This window comes from Propithecus coquereli, unplaced genomic scaffold (genome assembly GCF_000956105.1).
Source record: "Propithecus coquereli isolate 6110/MARCELLA unplaced genomic scaffold, Pcoq_1.0 Scaffold295, whole genome shotgun sequence".
NCBI classification, from domain to species: Eukaryota; Metazoa; Chordata; class Mammalia; order Primates; family Indriidae; genus Propithecus; species Propithecus coquereli.
Genome location: NW_012148563.1, coordinates 2,434,938 through 2,455,625, shown reverse-complemented (window position 1 = coordinate 2,455,625; position 20,688 = coordinate 2,434,938). Strand labels below are relative to the sequence as shown.

General features: G+C 53.6%; 1 pseudogene; it reads right to left on the bottom strand.

Moving 5' to 3' along the window:
* Positions 1 to 195: 195 nt before the first annotated feature.
* LOC105813966 lies at positions 196 to 536 on the bottom strand (annotated as a pseudogene).
* Between the last annotated feature and the right edge of the window lie 20,152 nt (positions 537 to 20,688).

Sequence of the window (20,688 nt, the reverse complement as noted above, 5' to 3'; positions counted from 1 at the left end):
ACTTGGGTCAGTTTTCTGGTCCCTTGCCCTCTGTGACACAGATTTCTGATTAATCTCTTCTCATGTTCCTCCACAGATGGATCAGTCCTCCTTATCAGTTCCCCAAGGTGTTTGTTGGCATGCATTCATTGACTTGATTGAGAACTTTATTTTTTTAAGAGTTCAGCTTTTTAGAGAACATGTTATAAAAGAGATTTAGTCAAAAAGACCAAAGCCTGTGTCCTCATCAGACTCCTCGGATTCTTCTTTCCTTGCTTCCACTTGCTTCTCCTCTGCTGGGGCAGCAGTGATGGCAGGGGCAGGACCTCCTGTTGGCACAGCACCAGCTCTGGAGCAGGTCCGCCAGCCCCGACACTGCAGATGAGGCTCCCCGTGTTGACACTGGCCAGCGCCTCTGCCAACAAGCCAGGCCCAAAGGGTTCAATGTTTATATCAGCTGCTTTCAGGAGGGCACTGATCTTACCCTCCGTTAAGGTCATCTCATTTTCATGCAGAATGAGGGCCGAGTAGACTCAGAGGAGCTCCTAGATGGCCATGGCACGGGTGAATGGGGGGCAGGTGCTGCCCCGTGGGAGCAGGGCAAGTCCTCTGATGAAGTGAGGGCTTCACCCCACCGCGGTGTTAGCGTTTTCAGAAGGACCCAGCACCCTAGTGGCAGCTGAGGAAAGGCTGATTGAAAACTTTATTTTTAAACTTTTAAAATCTGAATTTTAGAAAGTTTAAGGTTGTGTACGTGGGTCATGTTGTGTTTATATTGGGCAGCGCTGTTCTGGACCTTTCCCGAGAGTGCTGCTACCACGTCTTCTGGCCCCGAATGCCTCTCAGAGTCAGGTAAGAAAGACACCCCCATGGCACTGTGCATTCTCTGGGGCAGAGGAAAGTCACCCACCCCCGGCCAGCCATGAAGAAACCACAGGGCGGGGCTGGCAGCTCGCTGCAGCACTGCACCGCCCGCTCAGCAACCGTGCCCAGGACAGCCCGCGGAACAGCACGTCTCTGCAGCCAAGTCACTGGTGTGTCTGCGGCCACACCGCAGGGGAACAGTCATTCAGTCTACCTGACCCTTCTTTATGTTTCTAGAGAGCCACGTCCACAGCCCCTTGAGTCTCACTCCTGAGTCCTTCTGGGGGCTGTATCATTAATGGTTCTCCGAGGCTGTGTGCCTTCACTCCACCCCATCTGTTGCCGTATAAGGTAATGGTCACAGATTCCAGGGATTAGCACTTGGACAGTATCTCCCTGGGGCCGACGTGAAGCCCACTACAGAGGGTGCAAATGAACTGCGGTCAAGACTCCCGGTGAGCAGGGACTCGTGAGTTCTCATTGTCTGAGTTTAGCTGGTGTCCCAGCAGGCAGCTGGCACATACTTCTCTTACCTAGAATTAATATATTTAATTTGCATTTTGTATTTCGACGAACTCTTATTTGCTTTAAGTAAGTATCTGACAACTTCTCCAGAAATTTGGCAATAAAGTACCTCCGACCAAAATCACTCTTACAAGCAGATGGAGTTGTGCGCACATTTGCAGAGTGCGGATTTCTTCTCTAAGCCGCACCGGTGTGAACGAAGCCAGGACACTGTCTCAGGTCAGCCGGGAGCTATTTGCTGTGTTTGGTCGCAGTTCCTGCAGCTAGATAGACAGTGCTCCAATCAGACCCTCATCGTCCAAGCCTCCGCTGGGTCTCTGGTGCAGGCCCCAGCCACCTGCGTAAGAATGACCGGGACACCTGTGAATGTGTCAGCTCCTCAACTTCTCCCCAAGTCAGAGGCTCTGGGGACGGGAGCCCCAGCAGCTGGGCTTCCCCCAGACTCCCCTGGTGACTGTCAGTAAAAGGAAGTCTGGGAACCGCTCCCTGGCCTTCTCCTGACCTCTGTCATCAGGGAAACAGAGGCTATGGGTCAGCTCACAGGCGCAGGGGCAGGGCTGACCCTGGGGCACAGCCACCGTTTCTGCAAGTGTGGGACAAGTGCAAGACGCGGAATCATAAATCACACAGCGAGAACTTTACAGCCTTTGCCGCTCTCGTTGCTGCCAGACTGTCTTTAACACCCAACACTGGTTTATCTCCCTGCTTAACAGAGAAAGCGGCCAGCCCTCCACAGCTGAGACCTGCAGGTCACAGCAACAACAGAAGGGTGACAACATTGTTTGGCTTTTATTCATGGTAAATGTTAGGGACTTTCAATTTTAAGCAGTGATACTAAGTTCCCATTTTTATTTTTATTTTTGAGGTAGGGTCTCACTCTGTTGTCCCAGCTAGAGAGCAGTGGAGTCATCACAGCTCACTGTAGCCTCAAACTCCTAAGCTCAAGTGACCCTCCTGCCTCAGCCTCCCAAGCATCTGGGACTAAAGGCGCACACCACCAGACCCTGCTAAGTTCTCTATTTTTTTGTAGAGATGGGGTCTTGCTATGTTGCTCAGGCTGGTCTCAAACTTCCCAGTAAGTATCCTTTCCGTGACTCTTCAGAATGGATTCTGTCTTTTAGATCAGTTGTAATTAAAGTGCATGTGTGTGCGTGTGCACGTGTGTGTGTGATGGCTCAACGTCTGCCACGTCATGTGTCCCCAGGGACAGTCTGCTCTGCTCACTGTTACCTTCCCAGGGTGGCACTGGTGGAGGCTCAATTAATATCTGTCCATCAAATTAATAACCAAACGAATCATTTAATAAAAACATGAGTGGATGCTTAAGAGCTAGGAAACGTCTGCATCCTTGATCTTACCAAGTCTAATAAATGAAATCAGAAATAAATTGGTATTTGTTTCCTTCTCAGCTCCCCTCACCAGGCGAGGTGATTGGGGGACACAGTCGTTCTGTTTTCTGCTCTCTTGGCCCGATGTCCCCAGGAGTATGTGAGCAGCTCCTTCCAAGCTCACTCCCCACTCGCCGGCCCTGCGACTCGGTGCGAGTAATCGAGCTCCTCTGATCCGCTGTCTGTCCGTCTGTAACAGCCGTGCCCGCGTTCAGGTCGCAGGGCTGCCGCGAGGATTAACACAGCAACCCATGGGGCCCCTCCACGGCTGGTGCTGAAAGCACAGTACTTCCCGTGACTTAATCCGCGGGTTTTCCCTGCATGTGGAAAACCTACAGCAGGCGCTGGAAGAACTGAGGAGGAGAGAGCCCAGACTGTCACTCACGCCGTCTGAGGACAGAGGTCGGCGAGCGCGGGAGCGTTTTCTCTGCAAAGGTCATAAATGTCTTACTTCTCCCTTCTTGTTAGCAACGTCAGATCTAGTTAAAAAGTTTCTCAGGAATAATGTTGGCAGAAGTTGATATAAAATATATTCTTAATATCTACCACAGCAATATTTATAATAGAGAAAAGTTAGAAATAATCTATGTCAAAATGAGGGAACGCAGCAAATAGTTCATGACGCATATAGCATTAAATTGTTTGCTTATGAAATGCCTTTAAGACCAGGAAAATGCTTGTGTTATAATGTTAAGCAACAACCACTAAAGCAGATTAAAAATTACTTATATAGGGATTTCATTTAGAGGAGGAAAAATGTATTTAAAAACGAAGATTGTAATAAAATATTAAACATGTCTTCCTCCAGTTAGCAGTATTATGGTTGATGTGTGTATGTGTCACGCATGTGCTCGTATGTATGCATGTGTATGTGTGTGTGTTCCCTTTTCTGTATCTCCCTAATTTTTACCTAAGCAATACGACATGGCTGATCAAGGGAGAGGACGTGTGTCTGGGCCTCATTTATGGCCCCCGGACGGGAAGCACCCGCAGAGACAGCTCTTCCCAGCCCTCGAAGACCACCTGAGACTTTAAGGGGTTGGAAACTCTGTCATCAGGTCTCCTGCCCAGACTTCAGGCTGGGGAAGGCGCAGCCAGAGCATGACCGTTGCCACCACGGCCACCAGCACTCTGGGGGCTGGGCTGGGTGTGAGTCCACAGTCCCTGCCTGGTTTCCCAGAGCTGCCCCAGGGAAGGGTGGGTGCATGGTGGGGGGGGGGTTCTGACCTGCTCACGTCCCTGCTACTCACAAAAGGGTGGGAGAGCAGCCACCTTCCACCAGGAGCGCAGGCAGCTCAGGGTTTGGAACGAGCTGCCGCACTCACTGTCCCACTAAATGCTCAAAACACGCCTTGGAGGCCGGTGCTCTTCCTGCCCCCATTTCATTGATGAGAAAACTAAGTGTAAGAAAGGTTCCGTAAATCGCCCAGAGTGTCACAGCCAGGCGTTGGATCTAGTTTCAATTTATTCTAAATTCCTCAAGCACTCAGCAGAGGCCCTCTCTTCTTGACCTAATTCCTGAGTTTCTCTGCTACACTCCATTGCACAACTTCCTCGGTTCCCCCTGTATTTTCTTACTTGAATGTGTTCCTACGTGGACTCCACTCTCCTGCCACGGGACCTTTATTAACTCAGCAATTATGCGTTGCAAGCCTGGTTTCCGCGTGACACTGTGCTGGGCTGAGAGTTTGAGAAGATTTCAGGATGCCCCACAGCGCCCTGTCCTAGAGCCGAGGGGTGATGGAACAGACGAGGGCAACTGGGTCTTGATGCCATCGCTAAGTAGCGATGCCTTCCTGAGCTCATCCCGTCTGACAGCCCGTGGGTCACATGCTAGTTCAGGTCCTTTTAACCACAACTGGCCTCTCTGTCCCCAGGCGGACAGCTTGACTCCGGGGGGGAACCACAGCACCCCCGCCGGTGGGGACAGGGCAGCGTCAGACAGAAGGAAGCTTCACTGAGGTGGGGAGAATCCGGCACGTCAGCCACAGAGTGGAAGGAGCCCTCGGAGGAGGGTCTGGAGCAAGAGCAGGGACCCCAGCAGGGCACCGGGAGGGGAGGAAAGGGACCTCCCGGGGGGAGGGGAGGCTCCAAGATGAGCCGGCCCCAGACACCCACTCGCTCAGGTCTCTAACCTGGGAAGTGCTAAGTCGTGAAACAGCAACAGCAACGGGGTGAGCTGAGCCTGGGACAGGGTCCTGTTTCATCCAGAAGCTTCCTCCACAGGCAGCGCTCCAGCCGCACGTCCTCTCCCCTCTGCAGAGCACGCCACAGGTCCTGACAGGTGGGAAAGGATCCCCGGATAGGCACAGAGCGCAGAGCCGGTCCAGCCTGGAGGCCGAGGAATAGCACACGTGTGTTAGGAGCCCACCTAGCCGAGGCCCGCAGTTCTGCCCTCGGAAACTCAACCCCTCCGTCGGATCCTCAATCTTGCACCATGGCGTTGCTTGCGAGTGTTTTTGTTTGTTTCGTTTTGCTTAATGTAAGCTGAGTCTCCCCCCAGGTTGACTCTTCAGGTGGCGTTAGTGTCCCTGCACCTTGCCCTGAGGTACCTCCCATGGCCGGGCGGGGAACGCAGAAGGCCTGGGAAGTCGCGCTGGCTCGTGTCAGCCAGCCGCCAGCCGCAGTCCTGCCTCAGCCCCGGGACCTCGGCCACAGCCTTTGCTCCCTCAGTGACCGAGTTCTCATCTGTAAAATGGGGCCATCACTCCGGTGGCCAGGGCTGGGGCTAGACGAGCGGGGAGGAGCACCTTGGCACAGAAGTTGGGAGCCACTGTGAGGCTCTGCAGGTGCAGAGAGAGCATCTCGCTCAACTTTGTGCCTTTACATTGACACCTTTCTGGACTCACCCTAGTCCCAGCCCTGCCCATGGCCACACCGTCTCATGAAGCTCAGCCCCCCGTCCACCCTCACCTCTGTGCCCAGAGAGATGGGCCCAGAAGTCCCCACTGTGCTTGGAGGTTGTTGCTTAAGACACTGTTTAGTAAATGAAAGGTCTGGACCCACTAAGGTAAATTGCTGTCAGCTCGGTGTAGACGGCCGTGACCTACAGTTAGAAATCAAAATAGATGAGGCTAGCCCGGAGTGGAATGGAAAACAATAGAAAATACCAGAATGCATCTTGTGTGATTTTCATGTTCATTTCAGGCGTGTGTGTGTGTGTGTACAGGTGTGTGTGTGTGTGTGGCACATGCACGGAGCTGTTAACGCGACCTATATTCCTGACCATGGCTGGGGACACACCTGTTCCCCCAGGTCTGCTGGTCTCTACCTGACCAGTCCCTGGCTTCCGAGCACACAGCTGTTCTCACCCCCAGGACAGAGGCTGCCTCCGGCAGGTCAGCAGACAGGTGTTATGTGTGCTGCCCTCCCCCACTGCGGCTATGCCCCAGCAGGAGCTTCCAGGGGTGACAATGACCTGCCAGACCTCGCCCCTCGCCACGGTCATGAAAAGGGACAGCCAGGCCTGCAGACGGAGCTCACGGCCCCCAGGCAGCTGGACAGGGGCCGTGGTGGTCCAGGCCTGGGTGAGGCCCACGGGGACATGAGGAGCAGCCCCTGAACAAACACAGGCTCAGAAAAACCACCTGCTTTGTTGAGCACCCGAGATTGTGGCTGGAGTTTCGCGTGGGAGGAAGGAAACACAAAAACATACGGGGACACATTCCCTGTCCCGGAGGTGAGACACGGACCCGCCCACAGCTGACGGTGAGAGGCTGGGCATGGAGACACAAGCAGCTGAAGACAGCAGGGGACGGGAAACGGAGTTCTGAGCCCCCAACACGCGAGGACTGCCACTCCATCTGCTACCGAGGGAAGCGAAATTTCTCCACGTTTTTAAGAGCTGGGAACGGGCGTCACACACGCTGCATGCAGGATACGCCGCCTCACCTATCCCACAAAGATCCAGAGAGAGTGTGCCTACACGCTTGGCAGGATGCGGAACAAAGCAGGTGCCCTCACGGTGATCGCAGTCAGTGCGGGAAGATGGACACGTGACAGTTAAGTGTGTTCAAGTCACGGTTTCCCACGACTGAGAGTAGAGAGTGCCTGGGGGAGGGGAGTTCTGCCGGGAGCGGTGGCTGGGGCAGCGAGGGAGGGTGGCTGTAGGATCCCATTCCCCATCCGGGTGAGACCAGTTCCAACCAGGGCAGCCAGGAAACGTTTTCAAAGAAGTCGGCCTTGGTTCCTGATTGGGGTTCACATTATCAAGTGCATCAGAGAGCAAAATGACCAGAGTGGGGCCGGGGGGGTGGGCAGCCCCAAAGGAGAGTGTTTCATGGAAGACGGGTGGGCAGCGGTGCCCCGTGACACTGAATCCCAGAGGAAGAGGACACGCGGGATTGGCTGGGAGGCAGCTCTCTAGTCCACGGGGAGGGAACTGTAGTTACAAGACACAAACACATCCCTGTTCTCCATCCACCCGGGTCTATAGACTGAGGTCACACTTTTTTTATTATCCAACTCCGGGGACAACCAGTCTCGAGTATTCTCAAGAGCTCAGCATTCAATGAGGACTGAGAGAAACACAGGCACTGAGGTCACTGTGAAAAGCCACGTGCGCTATGCAAGCGTCCACTTGTGCCGTTGGTTCTGAGGGTGGATGAGGTCACCCCTCGGAAAGAGTCTACCGATCCATAGCCAACAGACACACCTGCACGCAGGTCACACAGCCACCGGGAGGGAGGTGCAGGCCGGTGCAGGCCACTTCCCCGGGCAGGTAAGCGCGGGAGAGCCCGGAGATGAACCCAGGCGGGGAGGGCGGTGGGGGCACGGGAGAGTCTCGGTCTCCTTCCAGGAGCTGGGGCAGGCTCCGAGGAGGGGCTTTCACTCCTGCACACTGTGACAGGGAACAGATGCAATCTGACTTTCGTGCTGAAGTCTCAGCACAGAAAGCAGGACTGCGGCACTCATTGGAAAGTTTATATTCTCAATGGTGTGTATGTGTAATGTTTGTGTGTGTGTGTACCTATTGTAGCTGTTGGAAATATAAACATCTTGCATACTCTATTTCTCTTCCAACTAAGAAAAGGCTTTCCTTTTGGTTTGTAATCTATAATCCCCTTGGAAACCAGGACGTAATCTGATAGAAAAAACTAAACCCCAGCAAGACTTTACGGTGCACCAAATTGGCTTTTCTTGGGAAATGGTTTCTTCCACGATTGCTTTCGTTGTGAGAATGTGTTTTCACAAGGCCATTTTAGAATACTGGATATGACATTTCATTGGGCCTTCCTTTAAAAAGGTCAGGTTTGCTTTAATAATGGTATATGTCATCACTATGCATAATAGGAAAATGCTGGCTGGTTGACAGACCGAAGGCAGAATGTATTTTTTCAACTATTTGATTAAGACCTTCTAGGGATGGTAGCCCCCCAGTGTACATAAATATGGGAATGTGGTAGTAATTATAATGTGTGAACAGGGCAGGAAGGTTAATTCTGTTTCATTTTGACACCTGAAAGTGTCCAGCGAAATGTCAGTTAAAAATGTCCGTATAAAACCATGCTCTTTTCTGCTCCCAGTAAGCCAGAGACACATTTGATATTAGCCAAAGAGCCAGCAAGTGATAGAAAAAACAGATAACTGAAATCATATTCCATTATCCATCTTGTACAGATGGAGACCCTAACAAAATCACCATGGGACAATTTCCTGGAGTCCCACAGAAAGAAGGCTTGTTACCTGAATACTTAAAGTAGCTCCCAAAGAACAACCAAACCCCTCGTTACTAAGCAGAGAACAGAGAACCAGCCCCCATGACCCAAGTCCGTGAGCCCACAGTACAGCTGTCCTGGTGGTTGTGTCTTCCTGCTACCGGAGCCCCTGGCCCTGGAGCATCTACTGGAATCTCCCCTGGGCTTGAAGCATCACCTTAGTTCTCTACCTTGGACCACACGTTGGCCTCACTGCATCAACCCAGGGCTGTGAGGACCCCGGGGTGTCCCAGGCCTCGATGCATACACTCCCACTCTGGCCTTGCCTGCCGCCCCCTTCCCTGCACCAGCTCCCCGCTCTGTGGCTCCATCACGCCTCTCATTGCAGTGCAACCAAGTCCCCCCAGCTTTCCGAGTTCTTCTGTGAACTCCAAGCACCGTGAGTTACGGTCCAGTGCCAGAGCACCTGTTGGCTGAAAGGTTCGTGTGGTCCCCAGCTCTGTTGCTTGAGCAGAAGCCCTTCTCTCGGGACTCCTTTGTAAAATTCCACGGGCCTGGCCTGCTTGCTGGGACCCAAGCAACAAAACCGTTAATGGTCCCATCAAAGGCAGGACACCCATATTTGACACTCACTTTCACATCCTTTTGTACTCGATCCGTAGCCGACAGATAGCCAACATAGCACAACCATTCGGCACTAAACTTGGGCCAAATCAGAAGTAGCTCATTAACACCCCCCCAATATACACACCCCACAACACAAGGATTCCTGTGCAAGAAATATCCCTGGAGACTTTCTCCACATTACCCTGTAAAGAACACAGAGCCGCACACCACGCACAGCGTGGAGGCTGTTCCCGCGTGCTTGCTTGGGTGTATGTGGAGCAACCCAAAGCCCATCCACAGGAGTCGGCCAGCCACTCTACCTCTCCAGGCCGGGGGCCAGGATGCATGAGTCTCTTAGGGGAGAATTTTATTTGAGCACGTAGCCTTAGAAAATGCAATTCAACTGTGCAAACATTTGCTTGGACCCTCTGTGCTTAGAGAAGCATCCCTCAGGACACTAGTTAAAGAGGCCAGTGAGCCTCAGAGGTGGTCCTGCTCCGGCTCCCTCCTGAGCAAGTACTTCACAGTTGCCTGACGCTTTGAATTGTGCAAATCATCAAATTAACAATGGCCCAAAATATCAAATTGGACGTTGCAAAGCAAGTAATAGTACGCAGGCCTCATTTCTGGCGTGGCGAATGAGTCCCTTAAAGGCACACGGAAATGAAGACCTAGTTGAAGACACCTCCCCCAGCTCCCTAGCAGGAGGCACACGTTGCCCCCCAAAATTTTGGAAAAGAATAAGGAATTATTGCAGGTACTTACTATGCAAAAATCAAATCTTCGAATGACCTAAAAATAGAAGTAGGTGTATTTTTAAGGACCCAAATAAAAAATTATGCTAATTTTTAATTAAACAATACCAAGAGGAAACACAAAAGTTACACACAACAGTACATTTTCGACATCCAGAATGGCCAATTTTGAAGAGAAAGCATATGGTGTGTTTGCATCTGCCAATTCAGTGCCAGTTCTGGGAGGTTTTAGGACTGGAAAACACAGTATGTCATGAGCAAATATATTATTAAATTAGGCACAGCATTGGGTGCTTCCTGGGGAGGAGAAAGCTCAAGTAAATGAAATGAGAAATTATTTCACATGAAATAAAACCTTTGAAAGTCGTTATAAATCCTCCCCCTGCCCCAGAACGTCCATTCGCGTTACCAGCTGCCGTGAGTGACGGTAGCACATGCCGGGCCTTGCACAAGGCAGACCTTGCATTGCAGGTTGGGGATGAATGCGCTGGGACCTGCTCTGAGTGAGCTTTGGCTGGGCTCTCATCATGGCAGGAACATCACTTACGTGCCAGAGAATCTGATATGCAGAGAGGAGCCGAGCTACGGGGACACCAGCCATGGACCCAGCCACCCCCAGCCTAAGCCGTCCCATGCAGTACAGTGCGGGAGTGCAACAGACACAGCTCTTAGCATCGTCACACGACCAGGCAGACGATGCATGTGTAATATAAAATGCATGCGTACAAATAAGAAGGCCAAGATCATAGTAAGCGATAGTGATCACGTGTGGCGCCCTTTCTCCGTACTGCCCGGGGCCAAGTGCTTCACAAGCATGAACCATGCCAGCGCTCTCTCCCCAGCGCTGGGGTGTGGAAGAGTCTCCTTGGGTCTGGCTATTGGAAAGCTCAGGGAGAATCTAGGCCCATTTCTGGCAATGTTACAGGCTTTGCCTCGTTTCCCAGTAGCCCCAGTCTCCTAGCTTCCTTTACTTGCATGGCGCACATTTTCGTAACATACCTTGAATACCTGGAATATCTTTGGAACATATGATAACTTTATAAGAACTTGGTTACTACATTTAGCATGTCTGAACATAAACTTCTTATCATTTTCCCAAATCTGCTTCTCCTGGATTGACCCATTTTGGTTAATGGCAGTTCCATTCTCCTGAGCTCAAAAGCTGCAATGGTCTTTATTGAGACCCTCCTGCTTTCCGGGATTTGTCTACTCTGCCTGGTAAAGTCCTGGTCACTGTCCATTCCTCCAGCAGCATCTGCCGGCTCATTCCCAGTTTCCATTCCCACTGCCATCATCCTGGGCAGTGTGTGGGATCTTACTAATCTGGGACATGGAAATACTCTTCCAATAGGTCTCCTCTCTCCACTTTGTCTCCCCCAAACCACTTTATACACTGCTGCCATGATTAGCTTCCCAAGGCAGAGTCCTCATCACATCACCACCCTTATAAAACCTCGTGTTGCAGTTGGTGCATGTCCCATCCACTTATCCATCCGTCCACCCATCAACTCATCCATCCATCCATCCATCCGTCCACCCATCAACTCATCCATCCATCCATCCATCCACCCACCCATCTACTTATCCATCCATCCACCCATCCATATACCCACCCACCCATCAACTCATCCATTCATCCATCCATCCACCCACCCATCAACTCATCTATCCATCCATCCACTCACCCACACATCAACTCATCCATCCACCTGTCTGTCCATCCAGAAGCATATGGAATCTTTTCTGTGCCAGTCCTGTGTTGAGTGACCTTCATGCATTAACTCATCAATCTTCACTTCCCAGCCCTGTGAGGAGGACATTTCTTCTCTCCTGAGGGAATGGACAATGGTGAGTACTTTACCAGGTATGTTAGAGAGACAAATCCTGAAAAGTACAAGTAACACAGCGAAGGTGACTACAGGGCTTGAGTTCTGAGGAACTGGGGCTGCCATTAACCAAAACAGGATAATCCAGAGAAGATGCAGATTTTGGGAAAATGATAGTGGATTTGAGTTTAGACGAGTTGAATTTAGTCAGTAAATCCTTGTAAAGGTATATCTAGACTTTGGGGGAAAGGCTAGAGTTTAGATTTGGGAGGAATTAACATAGTAAAAAGTTGATGTCATGATGTGAAAGAGACCACCAAGAGAGGATATAGAAAGAAATGAATAAAAGACGAGAAGGCAACTTTGGGAATACAGATTTAATGGATGTAGAGCAGGGGTCAACAGCTTTTTCTGTACAGGGCCATAGAGTAAATATTTTAGGCTTTGAGGGCCACACAGTCTTTCTTGCAACTACTCTACTCTGTCATTGTAGCAGGAAAACAGCCATCAACAATATGTCAATAAATGTGTGTGGCTGTGTTCCAATAAAACTTTATTTATAAACATAGGTGGTGGCTGGATTTAGGCCAAAGACCCTAGTTTGAAGCCCCTGGTTTAGAGGATGAGAAGAGACACCAAGGCCATTTAAAGAGCTGCAGAGGCACAGGGGAGGGGGGTGAGGAGAAGGCAAAAAGGCGGGGACCACCGTGCCGTGAGCACCTCTTCATGCCGGCCCCTGCAAGCTGCCTTGCATCTTCATCTCACGCATTTCTCACACTGGCTGTTTGTGCAGTTGAGTGACAACAGAGAATTATGCAACTGCAAAGGTATGTGGGGTCCAGGTTCCCATCCGGCTGTTTCCTCTGCCTAAGAAACAGCCGGACAGTGCATAGAAGGCAGGGGCGAGAGAGGAAAGCTAGATCAAAGGCTGCAGAGGGGCAGGGAGGAGGAGGAGGAGACAGAACAAGACAAGCTCTGCCCTGCTCCACTGACCTTTCCTGCCAGACTTCCCACAGACCTCGACAGTTCTGTCCCCTCTAGAGCCTGGGTGTCTGCAGGACTCCTGGGCAGTGGAGCTGGGCTCCTGGGTGCCTTCCGCCAGCCTCTCCATCAGGACCACTTTCGTGTTTAGGACCCCCCTTTCCTCTTTCCTTGCCTCAATCAAGAATCTCGTGTCGGGATGTCTGGATCCTTCTTCTCTCTGCCCTTGCTGACCTCTGTCCCCTTCCTCCACCTGAGTATCTGTCCAGAGGGTCCCTGGAGTGTGGCTCAGAGGTATAGCACTAACGGCCAGGCTGGGACACTCAGGGGGGCCTGAGCCACAGGCTGCTCTGGACCACAGGGACGTCAGGTGTCCAGGGCAAACCCTGGACTCCAGCCGCGCCAGCCACCTTGTGCTGCAGGCCACCCAACAGCACCCTCAGATCCCCTGGCAGGCGGCTTGGTCCATGCAAGGCGTCAGCGTCCACCTCTCCCTCGGCCCTCCTTCCTGCCCACTCCTCTGCCTCCTCCTGCCCCTTGGCTGTCTGGCACTTCCACACCTTCTGGAGACCCCATCCACTGTCTCCGGCGCTGCCCTTCCAGCCACAGGTTATAGCAGCTCTCATGTTAGGAGGGTGCCCGGGACGGAATCGCAGGCACCAGGAGGGGACAGGGCAGAGGCCCCTCCTGCAAGGCCCCAGCCACAGCTGTCACTCCAGTCAAGCCTCTCCCGCTGGTGGCCGGAGTAGGTCGCAGCGGCCGGGGCTGGCCAGGCGAGGCTGCTGCAGGAATCCCGGGGGCCCCGTGTGTCAACCCTCCCCTGAGAGCAAACCCAAAGACACAGAAACACTCTTTTGCAAGGCCAGGGTGAGAGACAGGAGGAAGATCTTTGGCTTGGTTGGTCCCTCAGATGTCTACACAGGCTGGGTCATTGTCCCCACAGAGGGCTGACCCCCACCCAGGAAGCTACACTAGCCCCCAGGCAAGGACTGGGCAGGGACCCCAGGGCTGGGAACCACAGGCTGGGAGGGGGACATTTCTGAGCTGGAATCACTGAGATTAACTGCAGAGAACCAGGGAGTCGAGGCTGGGTCGTAATCTCAGGTGAGGGGGCAGGTGAGTGGCGACACTTTTGTCCCTGGTAAGCACCGGGAGGGAGTTGGGGGATGGGGAGGTGCCTGCTAAATGCTGGGCACCGGGCTAGGTGCTCCCCACAGTTTGCAGGGGAGCTACCTGCCGGACAGCCAGGTGGTCCTGTCCGGCAGCAGCTGAACCTACAGGAGGATGGGATTTGGAGCCGCTCTGTCCTGTGCCGAGAGCTGACTCATCAGAGAACATGACCTTTCCCCCCAAGACAGATGCTCTAGCAAGAAGGAAAAAGCAGATGTGGTTCATAACCCCAGGAAACCTCAACACTGAGTGTGGCAGGATAGGAGAGCTGTCTGTCTGTCTGTCTGTCTCCTCAGGAAGGGATTTCCCCAGGTTTCCTTGTTGTCTGTGTCACCTGCCCCCACGGAGGAATTCACTGACTATGTGATGAATGAATGAATGAATGAGTGAGTGAGTGAATTTGAGGGGCCTACAAATTTAAATCCTAGGCCTACAAAGCTACCCCTCTACTTTGGGCAGGTCGGCCCAACTCCCTGACTTTTTTGTTTGTTTGTCTATAAAATGCAAACAGCCCCACAGGATGTGGGAAGAAAGTGAAGTCCTGCCTTCCCGTCCTGGGTCTCACTTTCCTCATCTGTAGACAGAGGCTGTGGGACTAGAATTTTTTGAGATCTGTCTTCCTGGTGGCTTTTCAGGACTCTAAATGCACAAACTTGTTGGGGCTCATGATCGGCCAGAGGGGACACAGCCCAGGAGGGTAGGAGTGTTCCTTTTTTCTGGGGCCGAGGTTAGCACAGCAGGGTTCCTGGGTCTTGGCTGAACCTGAGATAAGAGAAAACATTCCTGCTTGCAGTTACCTCCGTGACTGACACGCTCTGCAGGGCCCGCCCTGTGGAATGCAGAGACGGAGGAGCCAGGCATTCCCCAACACGGCCCCCCAGAACCAGAGGTCTTTCCCTGCTAATTGAGTCCAATCGTAGGACACCAGCCCGGGGGCTCCCGTCCATCAGAGAGAGCCGAAGAAAGGAATGTTGACGGGCAAGTAGGCAGTCTGAGCAGGCGAAATCTGCAAGTTTACCTTATGCAACCTGAAGCCAAAAACGTAGGGTTGAGATTCCCCACATCTTATTGTGGTATTTACCTTATTCTACAACTCTGGCAGAAATCCTATGGGGTAGATCTTATAACGGTTTATATATAAGTGGAATCAAAATTTGACGGAAAATGTAAGGTCCGTCTTTTCCGATCGCACAGCCAGTAAAGGAGGCAGAACATTCCTCTGAAATCTGAAATAAACACGTCGAGTTCCCTAAGAGTTAGACTATAGCATGCACACGGACGGCCGGCGTGCTGTGTGCAAACTCACTTCCCAGAGAGGCACGGCTCCCTCGCCCACAAAGCTCCACCATCCTTCCCTGTGAGGACAAGACGAGAGGCGATTGGCCAAGAGAGTCCAGAAGGGTGCCCAGGGAAAGTGAGCAGGCACGGGCTGGGGACAGGCGGTCCCACTCAAGGGCATGATGAGGCACAGTGCTAACGCACATTCCACCAGACATGGGTGTGTCGGGCTCCCCTGACCTGGTGGCTTGAAATACAGCAGAATCGTCACAGGCAAGGGCTCTGGGCTCAGACTGACCCCTTCCCAACCACAGTGTCCCTGCCTGGCAGCCGCGAGCTGCCTGGCCTTGGACTTGCTACTTATCTGCGTGTCATCTTCCTAAGACATATTCATACGGAACAGACTTCGATGAATATTAGATTTAAAAAATCTCACATAATTAACCCCTTTGCAGCACCTTCTGGATTAAAATTGGGCCTCACCCTTAGCAAGTGAGAGGTCAGGCTGCCCACAGGCCCTCCTCACTGAGCCCCTGAGAAGCATCCGCTTGCCTTATTTCGTGCCACGTTTCTGGGAGACGGGGCGTTCCACTCGCAGCGACAGCAAGGGCTGCAACCCACCAGGCCTCTGCTTGCTGGAGTGCAGGGCCTGTATCCCAGGGTCACCTTAGAGCTGGAAGCCTCCCTGAGATTCTGTACCTCGCCCTGGCCGTCCACACGTGAGGGCACCAGGGCAGGACAGGACCTACGCAGGCTCTCCGGTGACAGAAGCCAGACAGCCCCGTCCCAGGCGACGCAGGGCGCAGGGCTCCAGGGCTGACATTTACCTTGGGGGCGGGAAGGGCCACCAGCACGAGGCAGAGAGCAAGAGGCTGCATTCCCGAAGTGGCCTACCCCACTCAGATGTTGAGGGACCAGCCTAGGATCTGTGGTAGAAATGTCTGCCTGGGTCCTTCAAGGGGCCTGCCCCTGGGGGAGCGAGTCCTGGGACAGGAACTGAGCGGGGTCGGGACACTGGCCAAAGACAGGGGTGCCCATACCAGGCAGCCACAGGCAGAAGGGCCCAGGGGGACTGTGTTTGTCTCCTGTCACTGCTGTCACCAATACGCACAAACTAAGTGGCTTAAAACAGCACAAATGTATTATCTCACGGTTCTGGGCTTCAGAAATCCGCAAGGGCCTTGCGAGGCTGAGATCAAAGTACTGGTCGGGCTGGTTCCTTCTGGAAGCTCTAGGGCAGAAGCCATGTCCCTGCCTTTTCCAGCTTCCGGAAACCACGTGCATCCTTGGCTGCATGATGGCCCTCCTCCGTCATCTCAGCTGGCAATGGTGGGCCACAGCCTTGTCACCTGCGCCCCTCGGTTGCCTCTTCCGTTCTGAGTGTGCCGGGGGTGACAGTAGGCCGGCCAGATAATCAGGGCAGTCTCCCCTGAAAGTCAGCTGCGTAGCTCCCTTGGCTCCTCCTGCCGTAACCTCACGGGTACCCAGGAGGAGGGTGCCACTGGGAGCCCCTGACCACTGGCTGAAGCAGCCATGGGGACAAAGTCAGCTACAACATCAGCCAGGACCAAAGAGCACAAGCCGTGCACCGTCACACCATCAGGCAGGAGTGTCTACCCCCCACCTCTCCTTCTCACCCCTCCCTGGGCCGCCACCCAGCCAAGGTCAGGGCAGGAGCCCAGCCCGGAGGCTTCCACGCCAGGGGCCAGCAGGGGAGGGGAGGAGATGGAAGGTGACGTTCAAGCCAGACTTTGGATTATCATGTGACGGTTTTCTTTACAGAACTGACGCCGTTCGGGGAATTCAGAGTGATAGGAGGCTGTTAAGCCATTTAAGAGAGGGCAGAGAAGTCGTGGGGATGGCCTGGGCCAAGAGAAGACACCCCCACGAGGTCAGGACGCTGTGCACGCGTGTGTGTGTGCGTGTGTGTGTGTGTGCGTGTGTGCGTGTGTGTGTGCATGTGTGTGTGCGTGTGTGCATGCATGTATGTGTGTGTGTGTGTGTGTGTGTGCTCTCGGGGCCTCCGAGATCTCAGGGCGGATCTTCCTCTCGGCTCCATCCCCGTGTCCAGCAACTACACTGGACGTCGTCTTCAGCCTGCACCGAGGCAGCTCGGTTTTCGTCTGAGGTGCTTGCGTGTGGCCCTGGCCCTTCTGAAACGCGAGGTCAACGCAGAACCGTGTGCTGCACGTGGCGGGCGGGGGTGAGCTACGCCAGTGCACGCAGCCCCCACTCCTGTTTGCTTCCATTCTGACGCAGCCACGGAAACCGTTTCTTCCTACGGAGAACTCTCCAAGTGATTCTGCCTTCTGTTTATTAATAATTTCAAGTTGAAATGGTCTGCTTTATCTGTGAAAATCTTCAAAAAGACAAGCAAATCTGATATATAAATAAAGCTCTACAAAAGTGTTTCTTTCCATGTTATTTACATGTGTGAAGAATGATAAACAGCTGTAGCCATTTCTGCAAGACACTGAAGCCATCCCAGTAAGTGACCCAGGGAAGATTATGACACAGAAAAGCTCATCTGGCAAACAACGAGGGTAAAAATTAGTGTACAAACTGCACACCCACATTGCTTCAAATGCCTCCAATAAATCACAACAAAAAGTTAATCAGTGGCTATCCTTTGGGTGGTGGGATCGTGGGTTATTTTTACTTTCTTCTTTTCCCTTTTCTGTATCTCCCACTTATTACCAATAAATAGGCATCGCTTTTTACTCAGCAAAGATGTGTATGCACGACTATATACTTTTTATGATTCAAGCACTTAACACATTCCAGGCACTGTACCTGGGGATAAGAAAGGAGGGAGAGCGAGAGAAGGAAGGCAGGGAGGGAGGGACAGAGGGACAGTCTGGACCTTGCCCCGAGGGCAGTGGAGGAGCCCAGGCCAGCCGCACCTGCCCCGACACCAGAGAGCCATCGGGGGCCACACAGCCGCTGCCCGCGTGTGAAGGACTTTTGCTTGAGTAGAATATCCTCAGTAGCTGCCGATTTCCAGCACTGGGCGCTGGCATGGGGACGTCAGCGCACTGTTCACCGCCAGCTGGGCTCGCCTGCCAGGTGGCCTCTGCGCTACTCGACTTGCCCCGTGCGCGACTCTCTGACAGGAATGCCTGTCATACTTTTGGATGCGCACTCGTTTGGATTCAAAGCGGCTCAGAATGCTCAACCCCAAGTCACCATCTCAGGCCCTGCCCACTTGGGAACAGAACATTCCTTTGCCCCAGACCCTCGCCCAGGAACCTCTCCCCCAGAGGAGCGTCCTCAGCACGGCGGCTGTGTGAGCAGGGCATGGTGTGTACCCGCCACCTCTCCTGAGTCCCCTCAGGCCGGCAAAGGAGTGTGCTCGCGGCCTGCACGGACTGCAGAGAGACACACCGCATGGCATCGGGAAAACCCTGCATCGGTGAAAGTGACACGACCCTTCACCAAGTTGCGCTGCTTCCTCCCGAGGGAGGTCAGGGAGAAGCCCCCGCTCCTGAGCCACTGGGCGCCTCGGGACTCCCCGCCCCACCCCACCCCACCCCAACCACCGTGTCACGGCCCCTCCCAGAGCCACAGCTCCCTGGAAACCAGAATAATTCCCCAAACAGCACACTGTTCCCACGGCATTCAGGAACTCTCCGCGGAGATACGCGGGGACAATTGTGATTGTTTTTGCAGATGAGGAAACTAAGAGGAAGATTAAGCGTGTTTTCTGCAGCGAACAGTCGCCGTAATAAACTGAATTGCAGCTGCGTTCCTTTAAAGCAAACCTGGAAAAGTGAAAACCCAGATTCTCAGGACAGGCAAATTAGGGGTTTATTGATCATCTCACAAAAATAACCTCCAGAGGATTCATCTCAACGGAGCCCTTTCCCCATGCTCATGAAACAGCAAAGTTCAGCCTCCAGTGGCGGAGGGGACAGACCCCAGCCCCCAGCCGGCAGGTCCTGGAGAAAGGGCCAGGGTTGGACGGGCCAGATAGGAAAGGGGGAGGGAAGACAGCTGACAGGTGTTCGGGTCTGATACAAGTCTGCGGCGAAGCCGGGGGGAGGCAGGGCCCGGGTCCCAGCCAAACACGTGGTCCTGATGTCAGGAGAATGACAGTGGGAAAACAAAGCCCCCAGAGACCTCTGTGTTTATTCCACACGCAGCATACAGACCTACGCTTTGCCAACATAAAGCCCCCAGAGACGGTGTCACACTCTGTGCCAAGCTCTGTGATTTTCTCCACGTGACTTCCCAGCTGTGCCAGCTGGTGACCCACGGGAAGGCATCCTTGCCCAGCAGGGTGTAGCCTGTGTCCTTTGTACCACGCCCCCTGGCAGACACCCTCCAAGCTTCTCGAAGGCTCATCTGTCTAGAGCGGTCCCTGCAGAGACACTCAGCCCCTTGACTCTGTGTTCTGTTCCAGAAGCTTCCATCCGAGTCCTCTGTGCTCTCTGCCTTCAGCCCAGACACCCACATCTGAAACCTGTCTTTGCCACAAACATCCCGGCAGGGCCTGCTGTGAGCCGGCACTGAGCTGGCCTGCCCTGGCACTGACCTGGCCCCACACCGCCCTAGTCCGCCCTCCGCCCTGACTTCCAGCTCCGGCCTCCACCCTGTGACTGTCAGTTCCTGGTGAGGACGCCCCGTTGCCTGGGCCCCTGTCCAAGGGCTAACAAGCCCCACACACCCTGAGAAGCCCAGCGCCGGCAGACTTTCACATTCTCCACTTCCTGTCTGGAAGCAGCTTCACCTTGAGCTCGAGGGAATGAACCAGCCCCACGGGCTGAAGAGGGTGGGCGGGGGCAGGAGCTGCTGCAGGCTGGGGGGTCTCAGGAGGGTCGTAGGACAGGCCCCCAGGCCTGTGTCTCGGGATTCCTGTCCACCCACACTACACACAGGGCCTGCCTCCTCCTGCGTCCCGCTTCTGCAAGCAGGTCTGGCTTGCCCTAGATTGTTATAAAAGTGGACACTCCAGGTAGAGCTAGCAGCGCACCTGCACGGGCACACACGGGCACACACTCCCAGATAAGACGTGACAGCGGGATGCTACATCCACAGGGTCCACTGTGTTTTGGCCCCTTCCTGACAACCACTGTGCCTGTGGTTTGGGGCCAGGTAGTGACATGTGCACTTGTGGTGAGAGGGCACAGAGCAGAGTGTGGGCTCGGCCCTGGCCCACCCCTGCAGTGACAAGTGGGCTGCACCTTCACCGTCACTCAACAGACTATCACTGGGCCCCACGGCCAGCTTCTGTGCAGGCTGGGGCACATGTGCAGAGCAGGAGGGGCCTGGCCCTGCCCTTCCAGTCTCACCAGAAAGGCAGTGACAAAAACCTGCTCCATGCTGTAAAGAAAGACAGGAGCTAAGTGGGAGAAAACCCAGGGGCAGGGAGCCAGTCTGGAGCAGCAGGTCAGCCACCACCCGAGGGGGGGAGGCTCCTGCTCTGCCTGCACCTGCCACGTGTGCAAAGGTCCTGGGGCAGGAAACAGTTTGACATGGCTAATACTAAAAAGAAAGCCAGCAGGTTCGAGACACAGAAAGTATGGGGAGAGAGGCCCATGGGATGTTCAGATGAGGAGACAGGGGCCAGATGGGGCAGGGCTTGGGCTGGGGAGCAGTTGGGATTTTGATCTCAATGCAACGCTGAGGGTTAAGAGCACTTTGGTAGGGGAGAGGGTGG